The following is an 11680-nucleotide window of genomic DNA, read 5'->3' as shown; positions in this document are numbered from 1 at the left end:
GTCGCTGAACGGCTTCCTAGTCCCTGCGGTGGGAGGATCTGTGCTTAGTCGGGCTTAAAAGATGTCTCTATGTCAGAGGCGCACTGAACCAGTGTGTGCAGAGCGCGTTACCGTCTACAGTGCGCTTTACACACGAGCTTTTTGACATCATGACTTCACCTACTGCAGTTGGTAGTCTGGCTTTCTTGCCGTTTGGTTACCAGCGTCAAGAAGATGTGTGCCCAGGCGTACCACAGTCCTAGTCGTGACAGTCAAAAATGTCTCTAGATATTGTCAAATGTGTTCTGGGGGTAGGATTGCCAGAAAAAATACAGATCGCTCAGTTAAATTTGAATTTCAGTAAACAAAAAATAATTTTTTAGTGTAATTATGTCCGAAATATTCCACGAGACTATACAGCAACATGGAGAACTTTCCCTCAAAAAGAATTGTATCTGTATAGAACAGAACTGAAAGCCCAGAAATAAAACTGCACCTCTATGGACAGCTAATCTTCAACAAAGGTGCCACGGGTATACAGTGGAGAAAAGACAGTCTCTTCAATAAATGGTGTTGGGAAATCTGGACAAGCACTTGCGAAAGAATGAAAGTAGACCATTATCTCACGCCACATATGAAAATAAACTCAAAATGGATCAAATACTTAAAGATAAGTCCTGAAACCATAAAACTCCTGGAAGATAATATAGGTAGTACACTTCTTGACATTGAACTTATCTTTTCGAACACTGTGTCTTCTCAGAGAAGGGCTACAAAAGAAAAAAATAAGTGGGACTTCATCAGACTAAAGAGCTTCTGCAAGGCAAAGGAAACTAGGATCAAAACAAAAAGACAACCCACCAACTGGGAGAAAATATTTGCAAATCATATATCTGACAAGGGGTTAATCTCTGTAACATATAAGGAACTCACACAATTCAACAACAAAAAAACAAAAAGACCGATCAAAAAATGGGCAGAGGAGATGAACAGACATTTTTCCAAAGAAGATATACACATGGCCAATAAACACATGAAAAGATGTTCAACATCACTAATTATCAGGGAAATGCAAATAAAAACTACACTAAGATGACACCTTACACCCATTAAAATGGCTATGATCTCTAAGACTAAAAATAACAAATGTTGGAGAGGGTGTGGAGAAGAGGGAACCCTCATACACTGCTGGTGGGAAGGTAAACTGGTGCAGCCACTATGGAAAACAGCATGGAGATTCCTCAAAAAACCAAAAATAGAAATAGCATATGACCCACCCATCCCACTAGTGGGTATCTACCCAAACAGTTTGAAATCAACAATCCAAAGTAACACATGCACCCATATGTTCATTGCAGCACTGCTGATAATAGCCAAGACATGGAAACAATCCAAGTGCCCATGGACTGATGACTGGATAAAGAAGACGTGGTGTGATATATATATATATATATATATATATATAATAAACACACACACACACACACACAATGGAATACTACTCAGCCATAAAAAAAGACAAAATTCATCCCATTTGCAACAACATGGATGGACCTGGAGGGAATTATGCTAAGCGAAATAAGCCAGACTGAGAAAGACAAACACCATATGATTTCACTCATTTGTGGAATATAAACAAACACATGGACAAAGAAAACAGTTCAGTGGTTACCAGGGCAAGTGGGGTGGGAGGTGGGCACCAGGGGTGAAGGGGAGCACTTCTGTGGTGATAGACAAGAAATAATGTACAGCTGAAATTTCACAATGATGTAAACTATTATGAACTCAATAAAAAAATGTATCTGTAATTCTCTCAGTAGGTATTTATTGAGTCTTTGCTATGTTGTAGGCACTGGGGACACAGTGGTGAGCAAGGCAGACAAGGTTCTTGATCTCAGGGAGCATACATATTCTGGTGGAGGATGACAGACAATAAACAAGCAAATAAATAGCTTGAAGCTGTAATAAATTCTTTTAAGAAAATGAAACAAGGTAAAGATATATATAGCACTATATGTAATACATATACACATGAAAGAGAGAGATATAGAATTAATGGAAACATATCGAAGAGTCACCTAACCTGAAATTATTAGAGTCAGGGTCAGTTGTTAGGTCAATTCCAGAAGGAATTAACATCTAGACTGATTTTGAAGAACAAATAGAGGATGACTTGAGGGGTGGGAGGGAGGGAGGAGTTTTGGGATAAGGAAGTTGTGAAGTAAGTACCAAGAAGAGAAAAGAGACATGGCCAAGAAAAAAAACATGAAACTTTTAAAGAAATGAAAAACAGTCCATAGGACTGGGGATGGTCATGAGGAGTAGAGGGGATGAAAGTGGAAAAAGCCAGATTGGGAGGGGTCATTTTATTCCACGTTGAAGAAGTTGTTCTTTCTCCTAAGAGCAATGGAGAGCCAGTGTGGAATTTTTACGTAGCGTCAATGCAAATAACCAACAACCAGTCTACAAACAAGAGAGATAGGGTGAATTTTACTTGAGTCAAGCTGAGGATTATAACCCAGCAGGGCAACGTTCACAAAGGATGAAAGCATTCTGGAGAAGCATGGTTTTCAGTCCAGTTTTATACCTTTTTAGAATAAAGAATATACATAAAACACTCCTAGCATACATATTCATCAAAGTTTCAAAGAGATATTCAGTTGCAGATTCCAGGTCAACATGACCCTGATATGGGGCGAGTGGGTAGGAAGGAAGCTTGTCTTCAAGAGTACTGATACTGGCTTTCCAGATACTAGCTGGCGTGGTAGGAGAGGAAGTATGCATCCTTATCTTCAAAGAGTGCATTCTTTTACTTTGAGATACTGATTAATGCATTTTTTTTTACCTTAATGGTTAAAGCAGATGTACAATGTATGTTTGATAGGCTATAAGTCAGGCTCTTTTTAGTTCAGGCCAGAATAGCTCCCCCATATACCTCAATATCTGAAAGTTTCTTGTCAGTAGTAGAGTGACATCTTCAGAACAATTGCTCTGCCTGAGGAAATGAGTTGGGAGATGTCAGGAAGACCATTATAAGACAGTTATAAGAGTTCAAGTAAGAGATGCTACAGGCCTGTTTCAAGGTAGTAGCCCTGAGAATGGAGAAAAGTTGAGACACATTTATGAAGCAAAATGGGCAGTATTTAGTCATTGGTTCTGGAGGAATGAAGGAGAGGAATGAGTTGGGTTAATGCTCAGGTTTCTGGATTGGGCAACCGGGTGCCATCTCTGAAATAAGAAAAACAGAAAGAAAGTAGACTTATGGTCAAGGGTGACACGTTCATTTGAGACATGTAATGTTTGAGATGCCAGCCATTTCCAGAACAGATCATGTCATTTCCATGTTTGAAACATTTGATGATTTTCATCGAACGCTGCTTCCCATAAGGCTCTTCAGATATGCAGGTTTCCCAGTTCACCTCCTCCATGCAAGCTCCTCTTATAGAAGTTCTTTTCTACCTATTTGGGGCTCTCCTTCCCAAATAGAAGAAATTCCCATGCTGCCTTGAGATCAAGGAAATTTCCTACATTACAAATTTGGTCATGTTATGCTTACTCAACTTCACCCTCAGATTAGAGTTCAAATGCCTTAGGATGGCTTTCAGGACTCTGTGACAATCTAGGGTCTCACATGGTCTGCTGTTACTCATACTGGTCCCTCTGCCTAACACATCATCCGTCCCGCACAGTGGCATCCACCAACCCCCTATATCCTGCAGGACTTAGCCTAGGTGTCTCCTCTCCTTGGACTCTTCCCTTCCCAGGTCGTAGTCCCACAGCTGATTTAGAGCCTAGAAGTCAACATCAAACTAGCAAAGAAAAGACTTATTTCAAAGCAAACAGAACTTTGGTCTGAGGCTATTATTAATTTGTTGCCTCTGGGCTGCAAACCCACCATTTCTTGCCCCGGGGAACTGCAATCTGCAGACTGCATTTCCCCATTGCCAGCTGGCTGGATGTTAAACTCTGCCAATAGAGGGTGCTTGAGGCACACTGCAAGGCTGGAAAAGGAAAAAGAAACATTTTTTTCTTGAAGTAAACAGATCAAGGTGCAAGGTTCTCCGTTCAACGCCAGTTTCTTTGCCACCACATTGGCGATGGCTTCTGTTGTGGGTTGAATTGTGTCTCCCCGAAAAGATATGTTCTAGTCATAACCTCCAATATCTGTGAATGAGACCTTATTTGGAAATAGGATCTTTGCAGATGTAATTAGTAAAATGAAGCCCTGCTAGATAAGGGTAGGCCCTACTCCAAAGACTCACATCCTTACAAGAAGAGAAAACAGAGACGCATACACGGGGAAGATGACCATGTGAAGACACAGGCAGAAATTGGAGTTATGCTACCACAAGCCAAGGAATGCCAAGGATTGCCAGCAACCACTAGAAGCTAGGAGAGAAGCGTGGAACAGATTCTCCCTCAGAGACCCCAGAAGGAACCAACCCTGCCAACACCTTGATTTCAGACTTATAAACTCCAGAACTGTGACAGAATAAATTTCTGTTGTTTAAACCACCCAGTTCATGGTACTTTGTTACAGCAGTCCTAGGAAATTAATACAGCTCCAATCAGTGTCTTTGTCACCACACTGGTGGCAGCTGTTAGCTCTCAGCAGAGGCCAGTTTCTTCACCATGGCAGCAGGCAGCATGCTCCTATGACAACCACACTCTCTCCTCAAAGCAAAAGTAGTACATGCGTGCTTAATGGGTACAGGATTTCATCTTGGAGTGATGGAAAGTTCTGGAACCAGATCATACTAATGGTTGGCCAACAATGTGAAGGTACTTAATGCCACTGAATTGTACACTTTAAAATGGCTAAGATGGTAAATTTTATGTTATATTTATACCTAATAAAAAAATTAAAAAGAAATAATAAATGCAAAGAGTGGCTACTACCCCTAGGGCTGAGAGAAAAGTAAACAAATAAGGAACTTAGAAACTGAGAGGAGGCTCTTGCCCCAAGTCCGAGATTAATTTTTTTTATTGTGATAAAATACACATAACAAAATTTACCAGCTGAACCATTGTAATTTTTTTTTTTGAGAAAGATTAGCCCTGAGCTAACATCTGCCGCCAATCCTCCTCTTTTTGCTGAGGAAGACTGGCCCTGAGCCAACATCCATGCCCATCTTCCTCTACTTTATATGTGGGATGCCTACAACAGCATGGCTTGCCAAGCAGTGCCATGTCCACACCTGGTATCCGAACTGGTGAACCCTGGGCCCCCAAAGCGGAATGTGGAAACCTAACTGCTGTGCCACCAGGTTGGCCCCCTGAACCATTGTATTTTTTTCTTTTATTTATTTATTTATTTGCTGAGGAAGATTCACCCTGAGCTAACATCCACTGCCAATCTTCCTTTTTGTGTGTGTGTGAGCCACCACCACAGCATGGCCACTGAGAGATGTGGTGTAGGTCCACACCAGGGAACCAAACCCGGGCCACTGAAGCAGAGCATGCTGAACTTAACCACTAGGCCACCTGGGCTGGCCCTGAACTGTTTTAAAGTATACAATTCAATGGCATTACGTACCTTCACAATGCTGTGCAACCATCACCATGATCTAGAACTTTTCATCACCCCAAAAGGAAATCCTGTACCTATTAAGGCTGTATTTACTACACTTTTGCCTGTACTCCTTAGAGTTCTCTTTTACCTCTTTTAGTCATTAGCTATGGCCAGATCCGTGAAGGAGTATGCTTTACCTGGACTTAGAACACTGAGGGAAGATAAGGCAAACTAGAGGGGAGCAAGGGAGCATCAGAGAAGGGCCAGGCCAGGCAAGGGTCAGATGCTAGACTAGTCATGGAAGGCAACATCCAGGACAGAATTACCCTTCTCAGACAGCTGGATGATGTCCTTGAAAAGTGTTGACCCACCCAGGTCTCCCTTCATCTCTCTCATTGTGGGAAACTCCATGAAACTGAATCTGGAATAAAATATTAGGAAAACCATTGTTTGGATAGACAATTGGAAAACTTGGATGAGATGCAAAAATTCCTAGAAATATATGTTACCAGACCAGGTTCATTTTTACCTGCTGCCTGGAAAAGCAAACACAGAGATGACGAGATTGCAGCATAAAGAGGGTTTTAATCACAAGACAGTCAGGTGAGGAAACAAGAGAATGAGTCTTGAATGTGCTTCCCCCAAAATAGGGACTCAGGGATATTTATGGGATAGGGGCCAAGATGGTCTGAAATGTAAAAATGTGGTTGGAGGTGAGGAGAGGTGAGGCAGTTGATGACCTGCACAAGCGTCATCTGACTTCATGGCTCTTCATAAGATGCATGCTCACAAAATGGCGGCATTAGCATGGTCCGAGGGTGGAATTTTTAGCCTCTTGACATCAAAAGATCTCTTATCACACGTCTGTGTGGGCCCAGTTGATGAGTTGGTGGTCTCAACTGGCCTGAAGTGGACAAGGATTTCTAATTCCTGAAAAACAACTCACACACCCATTACCATGGTGACCCAGGCTCCAGGGAAAAGTTATCCATAAGAACCTAGTGGGAGTCAGATAGCGTGTTGCTTCAACAGCACAGTTAATAGTAGGTGGGTTAAACAGCTAAAAGCTATAATTAGTAATTGCAAAAAAAAAACTTAAGTTCCTAGCTACTTAATCACCAATGGCTAACTGTTTGCTGGTTTCATATATAGAATGCCCAAGTTGGTGCTTGTATAAATTTTAAGGAAACTAAAAAGTCTTCAGGCTGTCTCTCCTGAAAAGAACAATCTGTGACAAAAACAAGTTTTTACAAAAGAAGACTTTCAAAACCTGCCTACTCCTTTTATAAAGTTAGTGTGATGCTGATTCCAAAACCAGATAAGGACAACGCAAGAAAATAAGAGCTAGTTGACTCCAACAGTGTTTGTAAAAAGTCCTGCATCTTGATTAGGAGTGAGCTTACTCACTGTGGCTCAGGCACTGCGGCTGCTGGGCTATGCCGTTTCTAGTGTGTTCCTGACAATCCCTGCCCACAGAGCAGAACATTTTCCTTCCTAGCTTTCTTTCCCAAGGCTGTAATAGAAGAAGTAGAGCGGCATATCATTCTTCGGTTTCTTTCATGTGAGAACCCAGGCAAGGAGTGGGGTTTGAGGGCTGCTACTACCAGTGGCTCAACTGCTTAGGGAAAAACATGTTCAGTAAATCAGAACGATCTTCTGGCGGGGTTGTGTTGACCAGGATAAACTGAGTAATAGCCTCTTAAACCAAAACATTGTTATTACGTAAACTCTGGCCTTTGACTGTATTTCTTTTAGTCCAAAGCTCAAGATTAGATGATAACAGAATTTAAGAGGTAGCCTTCATGTTCCATTGCTTAATTGTCTATTTGTACTTTGAATTTCCTCATAAGGGCTATAAAAGGAGAAATAACAGGCCTAGTAAATAGTGATTTCTTCACAGATATCCTTTAGCCAAATGACTTCTGTGAGTTACTAGCTTTGTACATTAATAGAGTTTGTGATTAGCAACTTGATCGCAACTGTATTTAGGATTCTGGTCATTGAGACTGATCTCTACAGCATTTCTATGTTTTGTAAACAGTATTGGAAAGTCAGGTGGAATACAGTTAATTTTCCACTATCAACATGGACTTGAGTCCATAGACTTAATTTAATTTGATGTTAACTTGTCACGACCAAGCACGCATACTTATTCCAAAATAGAAGTCTCTATTAATAGCAACATTTGCAAATTTGCAAGTACACTCACAATTAATTCACACGCATTGCAGGAAGTCTCCAAATTGAAATCTTTCCCTTCAAAATGGAGAAAGAGAGGCTTCAATGAGCATATATTTAAAAAATAAAATCATAGTTTAAAAAGCTGACTCAAGCATGGCAGTGACTTTAAAGATACAACACCGTGGCCAGCCCGGTGGTGCGGCAGCTAAGTTCGCAGGTTCCAGTTTGGTGGCCTGGGGTCTGCTGGTTCGGATCCCGGTGCGGACCTATGCACTGCATGTCAAGCCATGCTGTGACAGGCGTCCCACATATAAAGTAGAGGAAGATGGGCATGGGTGATAGCTCAGGGCCAGTCTTCCTCAGCAAAAAGAGGAGGATTGACAGCAGATGTTAGCTTAGGGCTAATCTTCCTAAAAAAAAAAAAAAAGATACAACACCAAAGGCACAGTCCATGAAAGAAATATGTGATAAGCTAGACTTCATTAAAATTTAAAAACTTCTGCTCTGCGAAAGACAGTGTCACGAAAATGAGAAGACAAGCCACAGACTGCGAGAACATACTTACAAATACACATCTGATAAAGGACTGTTATCCAAAAGATACAATGAACTCTTAACACTCAACAATGAGGAAATAAATAACCTGATTAAAAGGTGGGCCAGAGACATGAACAGACACCGCACCAAAGAAGCTATCCAGATGGCAAATAAACCTATGAAAAGATGCTCCATCATGTGTCAGCAGGGAAATGCAAATTAAAACAACAGTGAAATATCACGACACACCTGTTAGAAAGGCAAAATCTAGAATACTGACAACACCGACACCAAATGCTGGTGGGGATCTGGACCAACAGGAGCTCTCATTCATTGCTGTTGGAAATGCAAAATGCTACAGTCACTTTGGAAGGCAGTTTGACATTTTCTTGTAAAACTAAACATACTCTTACCATATGATCCACAATCACATTCCTTGGTATTTACCCAAAGGAGTTGAAAATGTATGTCCACAAAAACCTGCACATAGATATTTACAGCAGTTTTATTCATAATTGCCAACACTTGGAAGCACCAAGTTATCCTTCAGTAGGTGAATGGATAAACTGTGATACATTCTGGCAATGGAATATTGCTCATCATTAAAAGAAAATGAGCTATCAAGCCATGAAAACACACGGAGGAAGCTTAAATGCATATTAATTAATGAAAAAAGCCCATCTGAAAAGGCTGCATACTGTATGATTCCAACTATATGACATCGTGGAAAAGGCAAAACTACGGATACGATAAAAAGATGAGTGGTGGCCAGGGGCTGGGAGAGAGAATGACAAATAGGCAGAGCACAGAAGATTTTTAGGGCAGTGAAAATACTCTGTGTGATACTATAATGACAGATACATGTCATTACACATTTCTCCAAACAAATAGAATGCACATCAAGAATGAACCCTAACGTAAACTATGGCCTTTGGGTGATTGTGATGTGTCAGTGCAGACTCCTCAGTTGCAACAAATGTACCACTTGGGTGGAGAATGTTGATAATAAGGGAGGCTGTGCATGCGTGGGAGCAAGGGGCGTATGGTAAATCTCTGTACCTTCCACTCAATTTTGCTGTGAACCTAAAACTGCTGTAAGAAAACTATCTGTGAGAAAGACAAACACCGTATGATTTCACTCACATGTGGAAGATAAACAAACACACGGACAAAGAGCACAGTTCAGTGGCTACCAGGGGGAAGGGGGCTGGGTGGGGGGTGGGGGGGTGGGGACAAAGTGTGAAGGGGAACACATACACGGAGAAGGACAAATAATAACGTACAACTGAAATTCCACTACATTGTAAACTATTATGAATGCAATAAAAAAAATCAGTAAAGACGTAGGTGATCTGAACAACATTATCAACCACCTTGACCTAATTGATACTTATAGAATACTATACCTTAAAGGTACAAAATGAACACTTTCAAGTGCACATAGTGTATTTACTAATACAGACCATGTTAGTTGATAAAGCAAGTCTCAACGAATTTAACGACATTGCAATCATAAAAAAATTGTCTGTAAAAAAATACTGAGGCCATGCCTTGTAATTATTTGTATTCCCATAATGCCCTGTACTTAATTAACATTCAATAAAAATTCTCTGACAGATAAATAAATTGACTAATCTATTAGGTGAACAATCTGAGTAAAATAATTTGGAGTTGATTGGCTTTATCTACATATCCAATGGCAAAACGGCAAGATCAGAAACTGCTCTAACCATACATTTTAGCCTAATGATCCACACTGTCCAACTAGAGCAGGAGGTTGTCATAATTCATCCTCCCAGATAGCTGATCTTTGTACTGCGAGGCTGGATGACTATTGATTGCTCTGACCAAAAGTCAGAGACCAGTGTAGATGGGGAAATAATCTCGAGTTACCTGAAATGAGAGAAGACCTCTTGTTATAACTTCCGGATATAAGACTTTTAAAAGGTCTTTCTGTTCAAGTTGAGTATACTTTATTCATACTTTCATTGACTTGCTTGGCCTAAAAGTTGATTTGTATTAAGTGAAAAAAAGTTACATCTACACACTCACAAATTAATAGTTGAAAAACAACCGTTCCATATATGACTTAGGGATATTATAGTATTTTAAAGTTCTCTGTACTTCTAAGGCAAGTAATCGGTACTACAAGAACTTTTTTAAAAACTGAGGAATATTATAAAACTGAAAAAAAAAAGCTAGCTGAAAACTAGCCTTGCTCTTGAACTTGCTTTGGTCATATCTGCCAGCCCAGAGGTCTGCTAGTGTAAGCAGTTGGTTCATGTACTTGGAACACCACAAATTTCATTGCCAACCCCATTTTAAAATTTTGTCAGACTCATATAACTTCTCTTCTACTTTCTTTTTTTTTTTGAGAAGAAGAAGAAGATTAGCCCTGAGCTAACATCTGCTGCCAATCCTCCTCTTTTTTGCTGAGGAAGACTGGCCCTGAGCTAACATCTGTGCCCATCTTCCTCTACTTTATATGTGGGACGCCAACCACAGCAGGGCTTGATGAGCGGTGCCATGTCCACACCTGGGATCGGAACCAGTGAACCCTGGGTGGCTGAAGTAGAACACGCGCACTCAACCGCTGCGCCACTGGGCCTGCCCTCTCTTCTGCTTTCTTGATAGATGGCTACTTTTTTTAAGGAGTTAATATCTGTTTCTTCCTTATTTCTTCTATCAGCCATCCACTTGAAGAACGAGGGGAGGAATTCTGACTATATTAGTTTCAGTTTTTCCACATCCACTTGCCCTTTACTGTTCAGCCCAACCAGTCACTGCTGTGGAGAAACTCATTTTACAACTCTCCCACTCCTCTGCATTCTTATTTAGGGCAAGCAGAAAAATCACACAATGCACACGGCCCGCTCCCAGTGGATTTATATCCTGGACCCGCTAAGTCATCAGGGAGACAAAGCCAGCTGCTAACTTGCTGACCACCAGAGAGCTACAGATAAAATCTTACCGAGCAGAGGTTCTGGAGAGAACTCATCCTGGCCCTGTATGTCCAACTGGTTCATATGCACCTGACAGAGACTAGGCCAGTTCCAAAACTGTGCACCACAGGGTATTACCCATTTCCTCACAGTCTATTATAGATGGCTGATGGCTAAATTCCACAATTTACAGTGGTTTCCATTTTTTCAGCCTTTCCTCAGAATTCACGAATGAAGCACTTATTACAACCAAGCATCTAAGAAGGGAAATAAAGCTATCTGATTGGTTGCACGGACAAAAGGGAAAAGTTAAACATAGCTCCAGTGCCCACTCCTTCATAATGGGATAGTGGTGAAGTGGATTTTGTGCCAAACACAATTTAAACACTGACATTTGGCTCTGTTTACAAAGGGTGGAAAAACATTTGCAAAGAAAGATCTCCCATGTGCAGGCTGACACCTATTTACTTGTGTCTAAATAATCTGTGAAGTCAGGGAAACACTCACTTCAGAAATATTCTCTATGATA

This window comes from Equus przewalskii, chromosome 26, assembly GCF_037783145.1.
Source record: "Equus przewalskii isolate Varuska chromosome 26, EquPr2, whole genome shotgun sequence".
In the NCBI taxonomy this organism is placed as follows: domain Eukaryota; kingdom Metazoa; phylum Chordata; class Mammalia; order Perissodactyla; family Equidae; genus Equus; species Equus przewalskii.
Note: the sequence above shows the minus strand (reverse complement) of the source record.